At 45.7% G+C, this 21,263-nt stretch overlaps 1 long non-coding RNA gene across 1 annotated transcript in view; it reads left to right on the top strand.

Annotated features, from left to right (window-relative positions):
* The window catches only part of LOC138365807 (uncharacterized), a 30,705-nt gene extending 10,494 nt beyond the window's left edge, over nt 1-20,211 (top strand). The window contains exon 3 of the long non-coding RNA XR_011229026.1: nt 19,946-20,211. This is a non-coding gene — a long non-coding RNA (uncharacterized lncRNA). The remainder of the gene's footprint in view (nt 1-19,945) is intronic.
* Nucleotides 20,212-21,263: the final 1,052 nt, after the last annotated feature.

Raw genomic sequence — 21,263 nt, 5'->3', positions numbered from 1 at the left:
CTGGCAGCTAGAGGCTTTATGCTGGCAGCCACAGGCTTTATGCTGGCAGCCACAGGCTTTATGCTGGCAGCCACAGGCTTTATGCTGGCATCCAGAGGCTTTATGCTGGCATCCAGAGGCTTTATGCTGGCATCCAGAGGCTTTATGCTGGCATCCAGAGGCTTTATGCTGGCATCCAGAGGCTTTATGCTGGCATCCAGAGGCTTTATGCTGGCATCCAGAGGCTTTATGCTGTCATCCAGAGGCTTTATGCTGGCATCCAGAGGCTTTATGCTGGCATCCAGAGGCTTTATGCTGGCATCCAGAGGCTTTATGCTGGCATCCAGAGGCTTTATGCTGGCATCCAGAGGCTTTATGCTGGCATCCAGAGGCTTTATGCTGGCATCCAGAGGCTTTATACTGGCATCCAGAGGCTTTATGCTGGCAGCCACAGGCTTTATGCTGGCAGCCACAGGCTTTATGCTGGCAGCCACAGGCTTTATGCTGGCAGCCACAGGCTTTATGCTGGCAGCCACAGGCTTTATGCTGGCAGCCACAGGCTTTATGCTGGCAGCCACAGGCTTTATGCTGGCAGCCACAGGCTTTATGCTGGCAGCCACAGGCTTTATGCTGGCAGCCACAGGCTTTATGTTGGCAGCCACAGGCTTTATGCTGGCAGCCACAGGCTTTATGCTGGCAGCCACAGGCTTTATGCTGGCAGCCACAGGCTTTATGCTGGCAGCCATAGGCTTTATGCTGGCAGCCACAGGCTTTATGCTGGCATCCAGAGGCTTTATGCTGGCATCCAGAGGCTTTATGCTGGCATCCAGAGGCTTTATGCTGGCATCCAGAGGCTTTATGCTGGCATCCAGAGGCTTTATGCTGGCATCCAGAGGCTTTATGCTGGCATCCAGAGGCTTTATGCTGGCATCCAGAGGCTTTATGCTGGCATCCAGAGGCTTTATGCTGGCATCCAGAGGCTTTATGCTGGCATCCAGAGGCTTTATGCTGGCAGCTAGAGGCTTTATACTGGCAGCTAGAGGCTTTATGCTGGCATCCAGAGGCTTTATGCTGGCAGCTAGAGGCTTTATGTTGGCAGCCACAGGCTTTATGCTGGCATCCAGAGGCTTTATGCTGGCATCCAGAGGCTTTATGCTGGCATCCAGAGGCTTTATGCTGGCATCCAGAGGCTTTATGCTGGCATCCAGAGGCTTTATGCTGGCATCCAGAGGCTTTATGCTGGCATCCAGAGGCTTTATGCTGGCATCCAGAGGCTTTATACTGGCAGCTAGAGGCTTTATGCTGGCATCCAGAGGCTTTATGCTGGCAGCTAGAGGCTTTATGTTGGCAGCCACAGGCTTTATGTTGGCAGCCACAGGCTTTATGCTGGCATCCAGAGGCTTTATGCTGGCATCCAGAGGCTTTATGCTGGCATCCAGAGGCTTTATGCTGGCATCCAGAGGCTTTATGCTGGCATCCAGAGGCTTTATGCTGGCAGCTAGAGGCTTTATGTTGGCAGCCACAGGCTTTATGCTGGCAGCCACAGCCTTTATGCTGGCAGCCACAGGCTTTATGCTGGCAGCCACAGGCTTTATGCTGGCAACCACAGGCTTTATGCTGGCAGCCACAGGCTTTATGCTGGCATCCAGAGGCTTTATGCTGGTATCCAGAGGCTTTATGCTGGCATCCAGAGGCTTTATGCTGGCAGCTAGAGGCTTTATGTTGGCAGCCACAGGCTTTATGCTGGCATCCAGAGGCTTTATGCTGGCATCCAGAGGCTTTATGCTGGCAGCTACAGGCTTCATGCTGGCAGCCACAGGCTTTATGCTGGCAGCCACAGGCTTTATGCTGGCAGCCACAGGCTTTATGCTGGCAGCCACAGGCTTTATGCTTGCAGCCACAGGCTTTATGCTGGCAGCCACAGGCTTTATGCTGGCAGCCACAGGCTTTATGCTTGCATCCAGAGGCTTTATGCTGACATCCAGAGGCTTTATGCTGACATCCAGAGGCTTTATGCTGGCATCCAGAGGCTTTATGCTGGCATCCAGAGGCTTTATGCTGACATCCAGAGGCTTTATGTTGGCAGCCACAGGCTTTATGCTGGCATCCACATGCTTTATGCTGGCATGCAGAGGCTTTATGCTGGCATTCACATGCTTTATGCTGGCATGCAGAGGCTTTATGCTGGCATTCACATGCTTTATGCTGGCATCCACATGCATTATGCTGGCATCCACATGCTTTATGCTGGCATCCACATGCTTTATGCTGGCATCCACATGCTTTATGCTGGCATCCACAGGCTTTATGCTGGCATCCACAGGCTTTATGCTGGCATCCACATGCATTATGCTGGCATCCACATGCTTTATGCTGGCATCCACATGCTTTATGCTGGCATCCACATGCTTTATGCTGGCATCCACAGGCTTTATGCTGGCATTCACATGCTTTATGCTGGCATGCAGAGGCTTTATGCTGGCATTCACATGCTTAATGCTGGCATCCACATGCATTATGCTGGCATCCACATGCTTTATGCTGGCATCCACATGCTTTATGCTGGCATCCACATGCTTTATGCTGGCATCCACAGGCTTTATGCTGGCATCCACAGGCTTTATGCTGGCATCCAAAGGCTTTATGTTGGCAGCCAATGGCAGGGGAATGGACCTCCAAAACCAGTCCAGATTCCCGGTGGAGGAGATTTCAGCAAATTCAACTTCAATAATAAACGGATAAACTGGGAGCAAATAAACCAGGACTTCACAGAAATAAACTGGGAAGAACAGCTAGGAAATGCAAACCTGAACCGGTGCCTGGAAAAAATAAGCTCAGTAGCACTAGAGATATGTTCAAACCGCATACCTCTAAGAAAAAAGAGAAAGAGATGCAGATTGGAACGGGAACGTCGTTCCTTATATAGGCGAAGAAAACGAATCGCGGAACAACTTGAGAGTCGCACCCTATCTCAAGAACGGCGAAGAAGGTTAGGTAGAGAAATAGAAACAATTGAACTCAAGCTACAAGAATCATACAAAACCCAGGAGAGGCAAAGAGAGCAAAAGGCCATCAGTGAAATAGAGAGAAATCCGAAATATTTTTTCTCCTATGCAAAATCAAGATCAAAATCCACATCTAGTATCGGGCCCCTGCGAAAGGGAGATGGAACTTTCACAGATGACAACAAAGAAATGAGCGAGTTACTGAGGAAGCAGTACGACTCTGTTTTCAGTGAGCCATTAAATGCACTAAAGATTGATAACCCAAATGAATTTTTCATGGATATGATACCAACATCAAATCACATATCAGACGTCGCCCTATCCCCACTAGATTTTGAAGAAGCCATAAACAGTATGCCTATGCACTCTGCACCAGGCCCGGATTCTTGGAACTCCATATTCATCAAGAACTGTAAAAAACCACTATCGCAGGCCCTTCACATTCTGTGGAGACAAAGCCTAGATACTGGCGTTATCCCTGACATACTAAAAACAGCAGAGATAGCACCACTCCATAAAGGAGGAAATAAGGCAGAGGCAAAAAATTACAGACCGATAGCACTAACATCGCACATCATAAAAATTTTTGAGAGAGTGCTAAGAAGTAAGATCACAAAATACATGGAATCACAGCATCTCCATAACCCCGGACAACATGGTTTCAGAACAGGGCGCTCTTGCCTGTCGCAGTTGCTGGACCACTATGATATGGCATTAGATGCTATGGAAGACAAACAAAACGCTGATGTAATTTACACAGATTTCGCAAAAGCTTTTGATAAATGTGACCATGTTGTTATTGCACATAAAATGCGTTCAAAAGGAATTACCGGGAAAATAGGCAGATGGATCTACAATTTCCTGACTGACAGAACCCAATGTGTAATAGTCAACAAAATAAAATCCAGCCCATCAACCGTGAAGAGCTCAGTCCCCCAGGGTACTGTGCTTGCTCCAGTACTTTTTCTCATCCTCATATCGGACATAGACCAGAACACAACCTATAGCACTGTATCATCCTTTGCAGATGACACTACGATTTTCATGAGAGTTGGCAACATAGAGGACACGGCAAACCTCCAATCAGATGTTGATTAGGTCTTTCTATGCGCTACAGAAAATAATATGGTATTCAACGAGGATAAGTTTCAGCTCATGCGCTACGGAAAAATTGAAAACATAAAAACAGAAACCACGTACAAAACGCAGGCAAATCATAACATAGAACGAAAAGGCAATGTAAAGGACCTGGGTGTACTCATGTCGGAAGACCTTACCTTTAAAGAACACAATAAAGTAGCCGTCACAACTGCAAGAAAAATGACAGGTTGGATAACAAGAACTTTTCACACTAGAGATGCTATACCGATGATGATACTTTTCAAAACGCTTGTGCTATCTAGAGTGGAGTACTGCTGCACAATGACAGCCCCTTTCAAAGCTGGAGAAATTGCTGACCTAGAGAGCGTGCAGAGATCCTTTACTGCTAGAATCCACTCAGTAAAACATCTAAATTACTGGGACCGACTAAAGAGCCTAAATCTGTACTCCCTTGAGCGCAGGCGGGAGAGATACATAATAATTTACACGTGGAAAATAATTGAGGGGCTGGTCCCAAACCTGCACACAGAAATAACACCACATGAGACCAGAAGACATGGCAGGATGTGCAGAATACCCCCGTTGAAAAGCAGAGGTGCAACAGGTACTCTGAGAGAGAACTCTATCAACATCAGAGGCCCGAGACTATTCAACACGCTTCCACTACACATAAGGGGCATAACTGGCAAACCCCTCACAGTGTTCAAGAGAGAACTGGATAAGCACCTCCAAAGGATACCTGATCAACCAGGCTGTGACTCATACGTCAGGCTGCGAGCAGCCGCGTCTAACAGCCTGGTTGATCAGTCCAGCAACCAGGAGGCCTGGTCGACGACCGGGCCGCGGGGACACTAAGCCCCGGAAGCACCTCAAGGTAGCCTCAAGGTAAGGTAGCCACAGGCTTTATGCTGGCAGCCACAGGCTTTATGCTGGCAGCCACAGGCTTTATGCTGGCAGCCACAGGCTTAATGCTGGCAGCCACATGCATTCTGCTGGCAGCCACAGGCTTTATGCTGGCAGCCACAGGCTTCATGTTGGCATCCACAGGCTTTATGTTGGCAGCCACAGGCTTTATGCTGGCAGCCACATGCATTCTGCTGGCAGCCACAGGCTTTATGTTGGCAACCACAGGCTTTATGCTGGCAGCCACAGGCTTTATGCTGGCATCCAAAGGCTTTATGTTGGCAGCCACAGGCTTTATGCTGGCAGCCACATGCTTTATGCTGGCATCCACATGATTATGCTGGCATCCACATGCTTTATGCTGGCATCCACAGGCTTTATGCTGGCAGCCACAGGCTTTATGTTGGCATCCACAGGCTTTATGCTGGCAGCCACAGGCTTTATGCTGGCAGCCACAGGCTTAATGCTGGCAGCCACAGACTTTATGCTGGCATCCACAGGCTTTATGCTGGCATCCACAGGCTTTATGCTGGCATCCACAGGCTTTATGCTGGCATCCACAGGCTTTATGCTGGCATCCACAGGCTTTATGTGGGCATCCACAGACTTTATGCTGGCATCCACAAGCTTTATGCTGGCAGCCACAGACTTTATGCTGGCATCCACAGACTTTATGCTGGCATCCACAGGCTTTATGCTGGCATCCACAGGCTTTATGCTGGCAGCCACAGACTTTATGCTGGCATCCACAGGCTTTATGCTGGCATCCACAGACTTTATGCTGGCATCCACAGGCTTTATGCTGGCAGCCACAGACTTTATGCTGGCTGCCACAGGTTTTATGCTGGCATCCACAGGCTTTATGCTGGCAGCCACAGGCTTTATGCTGGCATCCACAGGCTTTATGCTGGCAGCCACAGACTTTATGCTGGCTGCCACAGGTTTTATGCTGGCAGCCACAGGCTTAATGCTGGCAGCCACATGCATTCTGCTGGCAGCCACAGGCTTTATGCTGGCAGCCACAGGCTTCATGTTGGCATCCACAGGCTTTATGTTGGCAGCCACAGGCTTTATGCTGGCAGCCACATGCATTCTGCTGGCAGCCACAGGCTTTATGTTGGCAACCACAGGCTTTATGCTGGCAGCCACAGGCTTTATGCTGGCATCCAAAGGCTTTATGTTGGCAGCCACAGGCTTTATGCTGGCAGCCACATGCTTTATGCTGGCATCCACATGATTATGCTGGCATCCACATGCTTTATGCTGGCATCCACAGGCTTTATGCTGGCAGCCACAGGCTTTATGTTGGCATCCACAGGCTTTATGCTGGCAGCCACAGGCTTTATGCTGGCAGCCACAGGCTTAATGCTGGCAGCCACAGACTTTATGCTGGCATCCACAGGCTTTATGCTGGCATCCACAGGCTTTATGCTGGCATCCACAGGCTTTATGCTGGCATCCACAGGCTTTATGCTGGCATCCACAGGCTTTATGTGGGCATCCACAGACTTTATGCTGGCATCCACAAGCTTTATGCTGGCAGCCACAGACTTTATGCTGGCATCCACAGACTTTATGCTGGCATCCACAGGCTTTATGCTGGCATCCACAGGCTTTATGCTGGCAGCCACAGACTTTATGCTGGCATCCACAGGCTTTATGCTGGCATCCACAGACTTTATGCTGGCATCCACAGGCTTTATGCTGGCAGCCACAGACTTTATGCTGGCTGCCACAGGTTTTATGCTGGCATCCACAGGCTTTATGCTGGCAGCCACAGGCTTTATGCTGGCATCCACAGGCTTTATGCTGGCAGCCACAGACTTTATGCTGGCTGCCACAGGTTTTATGCTGGCATCCACAGGATTTATGCTGGCAGCCACAGGCTTTATGCTGGCAGCCACAGGCTTTATGCTGGCAGCCACAGGCTTTATGCTGGCAGCCACAGGCTTTATGGTGGCAGCCACAGACTTTATGGTGGCATCCACAGGCTTTATGCTGGCATCCACATGCTTTATGCTGGCATCCACAGACTTTATGCTGGCAGCCACAGGCTTTATGCTGGCAGCCACAGGCTTTATGCTGGCAGCCACAGGCTTTATGCAGGCAGCCACAGGCTTTATGCTGGCAGCCACAGGCTTTATGCTGGCAGCCACAGGCTTTATGCTGGCAGCCACAGGCTTTATGCTGGCAGCCACAGGCTTTATGCTGGCAGCCACAGGCTTTATGCTGGCAGCCACAGGCTTTATGCTGGCAGCCACAGGCTTTATGCAGGCAGCCACAGGCTTTATGCTGGCAGCCACAGGCTTTATGCTGGTAGCCACAGGCTTTATGTTGGTATCCAAATGCTTTATCCTGACATCCACATGCTTTATGCTGGCAGCCACATGCTTTATGCTGGCAGCCACAGGCTTTATGCTGGCAGCCACAGGCTTTATGCAGGCAGCCACAGGCTTTATGCTGGCAGCCACAGGCTTTATGCTGGCAGCCACAGGCTTTATGCTGGCAGCCACAGGCTTTATGCTGGCAGCCACAGGCTTTATGCTGGCATCCACAGGCTTTATGCTGGCAACCACAGGCTTTATGCTGGCAGCCACAGGCTTTATGCTGGCATCCAAAGGCTTTATGTTGGCAGCCACAGGCTTTATGCTGGCAGCCACATGCTTTATGCTGGCATCCACATGATTATGCTGGCATCCACATGCTTTATGCTGGCATCCACAGGCTTTATGCTGGCAGCCACAGGCTTTATGTTGGCATCCACAGGCTTTATGCTGGCATCCAAAGGCTTTATGTTGGCAGCCACAGGCTTTATGCTGGCAGCCACAGGCTTTATGCTGGCAGCCACAGGCTTAATGCTGGCAGCCACAGACTTTATGCTGGCATCCACAGGCTTTATGCTGGCATCCACAGGCTTTATGCTGGCATCCACAGGCTTTATGCTGGCATCCACAGGCTTTATGCTGGCATCCACAGGCTTTATGTGGGCATCCACAGACTTTATGCTGGCATCCACAAGCTTTATGCTGGCAGCCACAGACTTTATGCTGGCATCCACAGACTTTATGCTGGCATCCACAGGCTTTATACTGGCATCCACAGGCTTTATGCTGGCAGCCACAGACTTTATGCTGGCATCCACAGGCTTTATGCTGGCATCCACAGACTTTATGCTGGCATCCACAGGCTTTATGCTGGCAGCCACAGACTTTATGCTGGCTGCCACAGGTTTTATGCTGGCATCCACAGGCTTTATGCTGGCAGCCACAGGCTTTATGCTGGCATCCACAGGCTTTATGCTGGCAGCCACAGACTTTATGCTGGCTGCCACAGGTTTTATGCTGGCATCCACAGGATTTATGCTGGCAGCCACAGGCTTTATGCTGGCAGCCACAGGCTTTATGCTGGCAGCCACAGGCTTTATGCTGGCAGCCACAAGCTTTATGGTGCCAGCTACAAGCTTTATGGTGGCAGCCACAGAATTTATGGTGGCATCCACAGGCTTTATGCTGGCATCCACATGCTTTATGCTGGCATCCACAGACTTTATGCTGGCAGCCACAGGCTTTATGCTGGCAGCCACAGGCTTTATGCTGGCAGCCACAGGCTTTATGCAGGCAGCCACAGGCTTTATGCTGGCAGCCACAGGCTTTATGCTGGCAGCCACAGGCTTTATGCTGGCAGCCACAGGCTTTATGCTGGCAGCCACAGGCTTTATGCTGGCAGCCACAGGCTTTATGCTGGCAGCCACAGGCTTTATGCTGGCAGCCACAGGCTTTATGCTGGCAGCCACAGGCTTTATGCAGGCAGCCACAGGCTTTATGCTGGCAGCCACAGGCTTTATGCTGGTAGCCACAGGCTTTATGTTGGTATCCAAATGCTTTATCCTGACATCCACATGCTTTATGCTGGCAGCCACATGCTTTATGCTGGCAGCCACAGGCTTTATGCTGGCAGCCACAGGCTTTATGCAGGCAGCCACAGGCTTTATGCTGGCAGCCACAGGCTTTATGCTGGCAGCCACAGGCTTTATGCTGGCAGCCACAGGCTTTATGCTGGCAGCCACAGGCTTTATGCTGGCATCCACAGGCTTTATGCTGGTAGCCACAGGCTTTATGTTGGTATCCAAATGCTTTATCCTGACATCCACATGCTTTATGCTGGCAGCCACATGCTTTATGCTGGCAGCCACAGGCTTTATGCTGGCAGCCACAGGCTTTATGCTGGCATCCACAGGCTTTATGCTGGCATCCACAGGCTTTATGCTGGCAGCCACAGGCCCTATGCTGGCATCCACAGGCTTTATGCTGGCATCCAGATGCTTTATGCTGGCATCCACAGGCTTTATGCTGGCATCCACAGGCTTTATGCTGGCAGCCACAGGCCCTATGCTGGCATCCACAGGCTTTATGCTGGCAGCGACAAGCCCTATGCTGGCATCCACAGGCTTTATGCTGGCATGCAGAGGCTTTATGCTGGCATCCACATGCTTTATGCTGGCATCCAGATGCTTTATGCTGGCATCCACATGCTTTATGCTGGCATCCACTTGCTTTATGCTGGCATCCACAGGCTTTATGCTGGCATCCACAGGCTTTACGCTGGCATCCACCCAAGCGGACAGACCGCTCGACGGCATGTGCCTGCGCTGGAGTAGGTTCAAGTTCAAGTTCAAGTATGTTGATAAACCAGGCTGATCAACCTGATCAACCAGGCTGTGACTCGTACGTCAGGCTGCGAGCAGCCGCGTCCAACAGCCTGGTTGATCAGTCCGGCAACCAGGAGGCCTGGTCGACGACCGGGCCGCGGGGACGCTAAGCCCCGGAAGCACCTCAAGGTAACCTCAAGGTAAGGTATGTTTATTGAGATAAGCAAGAAATACATCTCAAAGGGATAGAGTAGCTTAGGCTATTTCTACCCCCCTCTACTTCAAGTCCCTCAAGGGGCGCACAAATTCAGTGAGTACAAATAGACAAATAACATTACAAGAATCCCATTTAACATTGCAGGTTAATATAGTAAGTACAGCATATAATTGTTACACTCTTGGGGCAAAATTCTTGTAGCTCCTAAGTATACTGTCTATCATACCATTATCACACATCCAAACAATTTGATGTGGTACACTATTTAGTTCCTTATTTCTATAGTTTTCAATAAGTTGACACTCTAATACATAATGTTCTAAGGTGTGGGTGTGCGGCATACTACATAATTTACACTCCTTATCTTTTTCACTGACATCAACACTGTATTGCCAGATATATTTGTATCCTAATCTTAATCTCATGTAAATTGAATCCTTCCAAGTAGACTTTCCTTTACCATAAGTGAAGGACGAATTTGTATTTATTATTGAATAATTCTTAAGTGTGTTACTACTGTCCACCATTGCCATTCTCTTTATCATTTCTTCACCCTCCTGGATCATCTTGATTCTTGTTTTTATTTGTTTCAAGGTTAACTGACATACAACATCAACAAGAGTTTTTTCAGTGGCTCTCTTCGCTGTGTCATCAACTACCTCATTCAACAGTATTCCCACATGTGAAGGGATCCACATGAATCTTACTTTATACCCAGTTTTTTCTAGTCTCTTAACATTCTCTCTACACTCTATCACAATATTCTGATATACTGGGCGTCTGCTATTTAAAGACTCTAACGCTCCTCTGCTGTCAATAAAGAAGCAAGCATTTTTACCACATTTGACTACTTCCTGTAATCCTGCTAATACACCTTGGAGTTCAGCCTGCGTTGAAGAGACATTGTCAGTTAAGCGGCGTCCAATAACAGTATCTACAGTGCCGATGTCAGTGTACTCTCTGATCAAGACTCCACATCCTGCCTTCCCATCCCTAGCTACTGACCCATCACAATATACATGTAGAGTGTTTTCTGTAGGCAGTTTTCTAATTATACAATCATATGTTGCCCTCAGCTCTCCTATTTCATACATACTTTTTTTCTTATGCAAGGGAGTAATTACTACATCTACATTACAATCCTCCCATGGTGGTGTAATTTTTCTCTTGGGCACAGCAATACACTCTGTAATAACATCATACTTTATAACATTATAACATAATTTATTCATATATACTCTCTTCTTCATCATACACTGTTCACTACTTCCCACCTTTTGAACCGAGAGGATTAATTCATTAGCTCCCCAGGGGCCTCGTAGCCTGGTGGATAGCGCGCAGGACTCGTAATTCTGTGGCGCGGGTTCGATTCCCGCACGAGGCAGAAACAAATGGGCAAAGTTTCTTTCACCCTGAATGCCCCTGTTACCTAGCAGTAAATAGGTACCTGGGAGTTAGTCAGCTGTCACGGGCTGCTTCCTGGGGGTGGAGGCCTGGTCGAGGACCGGGCCGCGGGGACACTAAAGCCCCGAAATCATCTCAAGATAACCTCAAGATAACCTCTCATTAATCTAATGGCAGAGGCTACATTTATCTCTGCAATTCTATCCCCAATACTCTGCAGATTCAACTCCATCCTCATTATCTCAATCATAGCATTTCTTGGGCATCCTAAGATAATTCTCATGGCTTCATTTTGTACCTTCTCCAACTTGCCCATCCTACCTTTACCAAAACAAGAAATGACAGGTGCAGCATAATCAATAAGAGATCTTACAGTACTGAAGTATATCATTCGTAGCACAGGGACTCCCACTCCCTTTCCACAGCATGCCAAGGCCTTCAGAGGTTGTAATCTCTTCCGACATTGACCCAACAGTCTGTTCATCTCAGCTTCCAAACTCTCATGGGTATATCCAACATATATGCCTAAATATTTATATATATTAACTCTCTCTATATTTTTACCGTTTATTTTCAAAACAATGGGGCTCCGACTTCTACATTCAAACTTAGTTTTGTTTTCATTAACCACCAGTCCCATATGGTGACACAGGTTTCCGAAATTGTCCAACACTGTTTGAACCTTTGAAATATCTTTGCCCTGAAACAAAATATCATCGGCATATATGATCGGAGTTACCCCATTTGAGTATCTCTCAGATGCTCTCTTATTCATTAGTACATTAAACAGGGTGGGACTCAACACTCCTCCCTGAGGTGTGAAGAGTTCAAAAGACCTCACACCTGACATACAACCTTGATACCACACCTGAGCCTTCCTTTCGTAAAGATAATCCCCTATCCAGCGCAATAATCTCCCTTTAACACCAAGACCAGCTAATTCATATAAAATAACCTCTTTGTTGGCTTTATCAAAAGCTCCTTGTAAATCAATGAAAATTCTGTAATAATCATTTTCATCAGCTAGACATTTAATAATACAATCAGAGGTACTTTTTCCTTTGAGGAACCCGAACAAATTACTAGACAGCTGATCACCTATTATATATAAAAGTCTATTTAAAATGATCCTCTCCATCATTTTACAAAAACACGAGGTTAAAGACACAGGTCTATACTCTCCATTGGCTTTAGGGATAGGGATGATCATAGCTTTTTTCCATTTACTGGGAATACTGCCCTCTTTATAACTAATATTAAAGAGGTCTAAAAGTGGGCTTTTCGTCATAATGGCAAGTTCATTAAGTATTTCATAAGTTACTCCATCCTCCCCAGGGGCGGTAGATTTCCCAACTTTAATCGCCGTTATTAGTTCTTCTCTGGTAATACCTGTGCAAGTGACATCACCACTGTTACCTGCTATAAGTATAAAATCCTTTCTTAGATCTTTCCAAGAATCTAATGACTCTCTCGTTACAGCGGGTAATGAACTAAGTTTGGCAGCTTCCGCCCATTTATTTACGAGCCCATTTGCAATTCCTTGCGGGTCTGGATGTGCAACAAAATTATGCTTTTTACCCCTTATTTTATTTACGTCTTGCCAGATTTCTTTCAAGTTTCTGTTACTCCCAACTTTCTCTGCAAATTCCTGCCAATACTTGCTCCTAATTTCCTTTCTCTTCTCCCCACACAGCCTAGCAACTGCCAGTAAAGCATTCTTCCCTTCCTCAGTCCTACCATTCCTATTCCAATTCCTGTGAGCTCTCCTCATTGTTAATGTCCACCCCTTAAGCATCTTGTCATGTGTATAATTTTCTTTTCTGGGGGGATGCTTTTTTATACTAGATGGTTTCCGGTTCAATGTTGCATTAAATACATCTACCTCCTTAATCAAATCTTCATAAAATGCTTCTGCCGAAACTGGCTTATAAGTATCATACCAAGACTTTAATATGGCCAACAATTCCCCTTAATTCTCCCTCATTAAACTTTAACCTTTTCCTCTGAAGGCAGGCATGCTTTTTATCTAGTTTAAGCTGTATTTGTAATGCAAAATGATCACTTAGCATTTCATCCACAGTAAGACAATTCCCCTCTATGCCCTCAGCATTTATCAAACAAGCATAATCTAATCTCCCTCCCCTCAAATAAGTAGGAGAGGGCTCGCCCAGCAGTTGAACATCTTCATGTTCCTGCAAAAACTGGTACCATCTGCAACCATTCCTATTTGCTTTACCCCTTGATCCTAAAGCTGGATGTCTGGCATTAAAATCCCCTACCACGAGTTTATCTTCAGAAAAGAAGGAATCTGGCAAGTATCTTAAATCAAGGGAGCTATCAGAGTTGTATAGATTAATGAAATTTAACTCTCGGTCCTTTAATTGTATCCGCAAGCTAATACTTTCAATACCTCTATATCTCTGAGGGATTCCAGTTATCTCGGCAGGTATGGTACTTTTGAAATAACATGAGACCCCCATAGTTCCTCCATCAGCATATAAGTGAAAACCTCTATAGCCATTTAGCCTCAGAATGGTACCATCCCTATCCCCAGTTTCCTGGAGTGCTACTATGTCAATATCCTCTCTAAGAGTATAATAGTGTACATCCACCGCTCTAGTTTTTAATCCATTAATGTTCCAAGATAATATTCTCAATTTACTTTCATCCATGATTAATAATAAAACTACCTTTGCCCTGTCCGTCACATTCCATGAGATACGAAAGTACCTTAGAAACTTCCTTCCAACACTGTAACATTTTTTCTTTCTCCTCACTTTCACAACTACTACTAACATCGAAGGTAATATTATTCATATCTATTTTCTTTGTTATTTCTGTAACCCGTTTTACTTTAACCGTTCTTTCACCATTTGTCACAACAGGAGGTTGAACACCGCGACTACTACTAGAAAGTGTATTCTCCTGACTATCCTCTATCATCGTTACGTCATGCACATCATTACTTTCTTCTACGCACGTTTCACTTTCCATTTCACGTCTCGTTTTACTTTCAATTACACGTCCTGTTTCACCACCATCTTCACCCCGTCTACCTTCCATAGCCAATTTTTCCAATGCCTCAATCCTCTTATCTAGTTTTTTTTAGATACTCCAAAATTTGATTACCAACCTCAGAGGTGACCATATTGTCCTGAACCTTGTCCTCACAAGGTTTCAGTTTTCCCACTGCATGATGTACTTTCCCAAGGCTCGCCTTTACTTTCTCCGTCCCTTTTTCCCACACATTGATCATAGGGGCTGTCGTTGGCTTCCAACTGTTTCCTCCATGTTCCTCTTGCACAATCTTTCCTTGCTGTGAGGATACATCTATCCTGCTTGTAGGACCCGTCCTAGTCTCTTTCAGATGAGGCTTCATGGGGCATAGAGAGGAACCAGCATTGTGGCTGCCTCGACAGTTGCAACAAAATGGGACGATTTTTTCACTTCTTTCAATCTTGATTCTACACTCTCGTGAGTCGTGTTTTTTCCCACAATACCGACACCTGGGGTCAAACTGGCATTTCCATGCCATATGTATTTCAATGTATTTTGCAACGTTCCTATAGCCTAGTCCTTGCACAAAAATTTTCTCCGGCGCCTCACCCTTTACCAAGGCAACAACCTGGCTTTGTTTGTCACCACGAACACTGTTCCTCTTTGCCCAGACAACATTATCATTGTTAAGAAGAAGACAGTCAGGATCCAAATAAGTTGGAAACTTGAAAACTATGATCTTTGTGTGCAACATACCTTCTTCTGGAGGAACCATCACTACATTCTCAAAACCAACCGTCGTGAGGCGTTCCACGGCCTGTTCGGTCCCAACTGTTATGTAGGGCCGGTGAAGACCCTCCTTGAAGAGTGGTTCGTATTCCAAACATTGTTTAGCTAGACGTACCGTCCACTCTAGCTTTTGGTGGAAATTCAATTGGCATTTGTAGGGAACAACAGCCTCTTCCTTCTAGTAAATTGCTTGTCTTGAGTCTTGCTGAGTAAGGTCTCATTCTTTGGTCTCTTTGTAATTTCATCGTCACTCTCACTGTCTCGCTGTCTGTTATTATTTCTCCGTTTCTTTCTGTTCACTACTACTTCAAACGGTCTGTTATCATCTTGTCTGTCCTCCTCACTACCACTTAGGCATACCGCCTCAGCCATTTCTTCGATGCTGTCAATAATCGAGAACAAATTAACAATATTCTGTATCACCACGTGCAAAAACAAAGAGTGTGGGGCAATACTCCACCTGCCACCAATCAGCGGACGCCAAGAGCGCCAACCTTGCGACCGTACACAACCGTGGTCTGGACACAACTGGCTGGAGTAGGACAGGACAGGGAAACAGGAGGGAACGTGTACGTGCGGGAACAGGCGGCTACACCGTGAGGACGAGACGCCATGGATCAAACAGGCCGGGCTACCCCGGTCAGGCCAAACGGCTGGGGCGATCATAACTAGGGACACCGGGCAAGCAAACAACTGTGGTCGAACAAACCGGGATACACCGGCCAGCCCAAATGACTGGGTACGAACAAGCCGGGATGCACCGGCCAGCCCAGAGGACTGGGTACGAACAGACCGGGCTACACCAGCCAGACTAAACGTCAGTGTACGAACAAGCCGGGCTCCACCGGTCAGACAAAACATCTGTGACGAACAAGCAGGGCTGCGCCAGCCAGACAAACAGCTGAGACGAACAAGCTGGGCTACATCAGCCAGACAAACGTCTTCGACGAACGAGCTGGGCTACACCAGCCAGACAAACGTCTGGGACGAACGAGCTGGACTACACCAGCCAGACAAACGTCTTCGACGAACGAGCTGGGCTACACCAGCCAGACAAACGTCTGGGACGAACGAGCTGGGCTACACCAGCCAGACAAACGTCTTCGACGAACGAGCTGGGCTACACCAGCCAGACAAACGTCTTCGACGAACGAGCTGGGCTACACCAGCCAGACAAACGTCTGGGACGAACGAGCTGGACTACACCAGCCAGACAAACGTCTTCGACGAACGAGCTGGGCTACACCAGCCAGACAAACGTCTGGGACGAACGAGCTGGGCTACACCAGCCAGACAAACGTCTGGGACGAACAAGCTGGGCTACACCAGCCAGACAAACGTCTTCGACGAACGAGCTGGGCTACACCAGCCAGACAAACGTCTGGGACGAACGAGCTGGACTACACCAGCCAGACAAACGTCTTCGACGAACGAGCTGGGCTACACCAGCCAGACAAACGTCTGGGGCGAACGAGCTGGGCTACACCAGCCAGACAAACGTCTGGGACGAACGAGCTGGGCTACACCAGCCAGACAAACGTCTGGGACGAACAAGCTGGGCTACACCAGTCAGACAAACGTCTGGGACGAACAAGCTGGGCTACACCAGCCAGACAAACGTCTGAGGGGTGTAGCCCCTATATTGCACTATAGTACAATACAATGCCACTATTACGCAAAGCGTTTCGGGCATAAACGCCTGGGAGGGCACACCTGGGACGAATGCTCCACCGAGCATGCATTAGGGCCGGGCCCCAGGGGTACTGGACCACCGAAACCTGGCCACATGGAGTCGCCGCAGACAACCAGCACACCAGTCCCGACCTGGAGGCGCACCTGCAACCCCAGGCAGGCAAAAAGGCGGAAGGCCCAGGGAACTAGCTAAGGCGGTACAAACGGACCGCGAGGGACGGCGCAATCACACGCCAGCACTGGGGATAGTCCTGACTAACTTGAACAGGAAAACTCTCTTACCTTAAGGTTTGCTGAGTAGGGCAGGGGGCCCCTGCCGTACCGGCCTGGGATGTCGAAGGCCCCAAAGGAATAGAGAACGTCAGATCTGGGGCCATAGTAGCGGGGATGGGGTCCCTTTGCTTGAGAAATCTTGTGTACACAGGAAGCAGGCTTGAGATGCAGTATAGAGTATTGGCCCACGTGTCGATGAGGCGCGGCGCTGAGCGTGGAGCCGCTTCGTGAATCGTGGACCGGGTCGAGAAATGGAGTGAGGGAGAGACCTGACTTCCCGCGCTTTTTATGTCACCCAGGCTGGCCGCACCGCGCCTTGCGGAACGCGATGCGCAATTGTCTCTTCCTTCCCCATCAGAAACTCCACCGCCTTTCGTTCAAAAGGCAGTGGCCATTTAACTCCATGTAACCTACCTCACCCCCAAATGTCAACCCATGTCTTACTATTTAAAAAAAAAAAATGCTGTTTGTTGACCAACTTGCATATTGGCTATTTTCTACCATGTTCCCCCCTTTTTTTTAATTTATTGTTTCATTCAACACAATTTATACTTTAAGCTCAATTACTATTAAGTTTTAGTCTTAGTGTTTTTTCCCCACCTCTCCTTGCCCGAAATTAATGCTATGCGTACTAGTGGCATTAGGTATTGTATGTACTACCTCTATCTTAAATCTAACAGAATGTTTGTACTGTAACGCTGCAACTATGTATGTACGGTTCCTAAATAAATTATTATTATTATTATTATTACTATTATTATTATTATTGGCGCAGCACCTTCCGCAAACGCTGCGCACGCAGTATGGGTGACGTATTTAAGGGACTGGAAGAAGAGTCCCCGCTCACGACAAAGAACCGTTCCTGTGCCAGGTAAGTCCACTACGGGCTCACCATAGCCCGTGCTACTTGGAACTTGTTCCGAGTAACTGAATCTATAACAACAGCAACAATAGTGTCCCGTCCCCATTCATGCAGTAGCCACCGTCCACTTCACAACGAAACGCCCACCCCCTTCCCCGAAACGTTGCGCATATTTATTTATTTATTTATTTATTTATTTATTTATGCATATACAAGAATGTACATAAGGAATGTGAGGATACAAATATGGTAATTACAGTCTTGTAAAGCCACTAGCACGCGCAGCGTTTCGGGCAGAGGCTTCGGGCATATTAGAGGCTTTACAAGAATGTAAACACCATGCTATGTACCCTCACAAACCCAATGTACCTTCTTGTATATATCAAAATAAATAAAATAAATAGATAATTAAATGTGTAACAGCATAAGCTCTCCTGAACGGTCCGTCTAATTACCGCAAGCTACACAAGCTTCAAATACAAAATACAAATACAAATATTTATTCAGGTAAAGTACATACATACAAGGTGAAATACAAAAGTTGATGGATTTATAGCTAGAGCTAGTACATACAATGCCTAAAGCCACTATTACGCATAGCGTTTCGGGCAGGAAAAACACTAAGACTAAAACTTAATACTAACTTAGATTAAAGTATAAATTGTGTTGAGAAAAAATAAGAAAAAAATGAAAAAAGGGGGGGGGGAGAAACATGGCAGATAAAAGCAAAAATACAATTTGGTCAACTAACAGCATTGTTTAAAATAGAAGACATGGGTTGACATTTTGGGGGTGAGGTAGGTTACATTGAGTTAATTAGGTAGTACTTAGTTTTTATCTTAAACTGGTTGGGAGAGGTACAGCCTTTAACATAATTGGGAAGGTCATTCCACATTCTGGGTCCCTTGATTTGTAAAGCATTTCTAGTTTGATTAAGTCGTACTCTTGGAATATCAAATACGTATTTGTTTCTGGTGTGGTGCTCATGGGATCTGTTACAACCTTCTAGGAAGCTTTTTAAGGTCAGGATTGATATTACAGTTCAGTGTTTTATATATATAAAATACACATGAGAGGATGTGCAGTGACTTAATATTTAACATACTCAGAGATTTAAGTAAGGGTACCGAGTGATGTCTGGGGCCAGAGTTAGATATTGTCCTAATAGCAGCTTTGTGTTGAGTAATTAGAGGACGTAAATGATTTTGGGTAGTAGAACCCCAAGCACAAACACCATGGTTGAGATAAGGATAGATGAGAGAGTAATAGACTGTCATCAGGGCAGGGCGGGGTACATAATATCTGATCTTAGAAAGAATGCCAACAGTTTTTGAAACTTTTTTTTTATATATTTAGAATGTGTCCCTGGAAATTCAGCTTGTGGTCAATGAGAACGCCCAGAAATTTGCCATCTACTTCGTTACAAATTTGGGTATTGTTAATCCTGAGATTTATTTGATTTGAGGATTTATTGTCAAACAAAATATAGAAAGTTTTGTCAATATTGAGGGTGAGTTTGTTGGCAGTTAGCCAGTGATGGACTTTATTTACCTCAGTATTCACTGTGACATTTAAAACACTTCACGTACTGTATTAAGCTTCCTGGCAATACGTTAGTAATGAATAAATATGATATATTTACTCATTATAATGTTAATTGGTGCTGAATGTACAACACGAAAAAACATAATTTTAATCTGAAAAAGTATCTTTTTATAAAGAAATTATACGAAAATAAAGAGCTGGTGACGTCAAATCATGTCGACGATCCAAGCGTCAGTTAGGTTTGGTTAGGTTCAGTTTGGTTTGGTTTGGTTAGGTTAGGTTAGGTTAGGTTAGGTCAGTCTAACCTAACATATCATATTTATTCATTACTAACGTATTGCCAGGAAGCTTTGTGTAGCGTGCGGTAGCTTGCGGTAATTAGGTATTCTACCTAAAGAATCATAAATCCACAGTTCAGTCTATAATAAAATAATACTCGAGTCACATAAATATTTCAGTATTTAAATTGTAAATATTTAAATTTTAATGGGTAAAGAATACTCGCTTCAAACTATAGTCTTTTATTCCAGTTGTACACAGGTCAACTTTGTGTGGGCAGCAAAAACTTTGGACAACGGACCTAGAGCACATCGGGTCAGTGACTGTCCAACTGGTACAAGATATTCAGGAGGATGGGATCAAGTTGACAAAACTAGCATGTCTCTGAATCCTGTTCACCCTATAGCAGTACCATCATTGAATATGGACATGGAAGGCTTATTACTTTTCGTTTATGTACCTGGATATTCATGTTTTTTATCCTAAGTTAAAAATAAAATTCACATAATAACAAGACTATATAGACTGCTTTATAATCTTTGTACAAGTTAAAATATAAATCTGTTATTATCCAGCTTGACGCAAAGAATTATCACAAGTTTTCGGTCCAAACAAAGGAGTGACCTTATCACACTATTAAGTGCAGGGCACTGACTTGTACAGTACTTAATTTAACATAAACACACATATAGGCCAAGGCCTTATGTACTCTGTTTGAAATAATGATAATTTACACAGCACTGAATGTTCTGTGAAGAATATTCAGTTACTAGTATACAGCAAGAACTTTGCTTCACACTAAAAACTGGCTTTGTTATTAAAACCAGGTAAGTTATGGCAATGGTCAGCATAACCTAAGTTACTTAAACCTGATCTTTCATTGATTCAACATGCAGGTCACAGTTTAGAGTTCAGTAATTCATATTTCCCTGCATCTGGGCCGTCTGGTTAATTCTATCAACAACTCCTTGTAAGTGGTAAAGTACTGTGCATGGTTTTCTACAGATGCCTGAGAGAATTTGGGTGCAGGGGTAAGCATTATAATTTTGGATTAAATTTATGTCGGGAATTCTAGGGTAGTAGATTCATAAATTTAATTTCTTGTACAAAAGAAATTAAATGCTTGTACAGTACTAAGGAACTTACAGAACAACATTAAACTTACAAGTTACTGTCATTGAACTAATCATGCATTAAAACATTATTTTCAAAAGTAATTTCATAGTATAAAAATGGCTAATGCCCTGTACTCAATAAATTATAATGTCTACACAACAACAAAAATATAAAGTTAATGAAGCCATTACAAGTCCAGTTAATAATCCTAAATGTTGTGTCTGAAACTGGGTAGTAATTCATTATATAATCACCATTCAAAATTTTTAGTCATCCAAAGGAACTATTATATTAAGGACTACCATTTCATTTGAAGGGTTAAATGAACATTATATGTTCAGTATATAGTCATCATATTTAAAGACTAATCTTTAAAAAGAAGAATAATTTTGGATATTCTACTTTAAGATGTGTCTACAGCGGCTTGTTGTCCTCGTATCCGTTCCAAGTGCT

This window comes from Procambarus clarkii, chromosome 18 (genome assembly GCF_040958095.1).
Source record: "Procambarus clarkii isolate CNS0578487 chromosome 18, FALCON_Pclarkii_2.0, whole genome shotgun sequence".
In the NCBI taxonomy this organism is placed as follows: Eukaryota; Metazoa; Arthropoda; class Malacostraca; order Decapoda; family Cambaridae; genus Procambarus; species Procambarus clarkii.
This window is presented reverse-complemented; position numbering and strand designations above follow the sequence as displayed.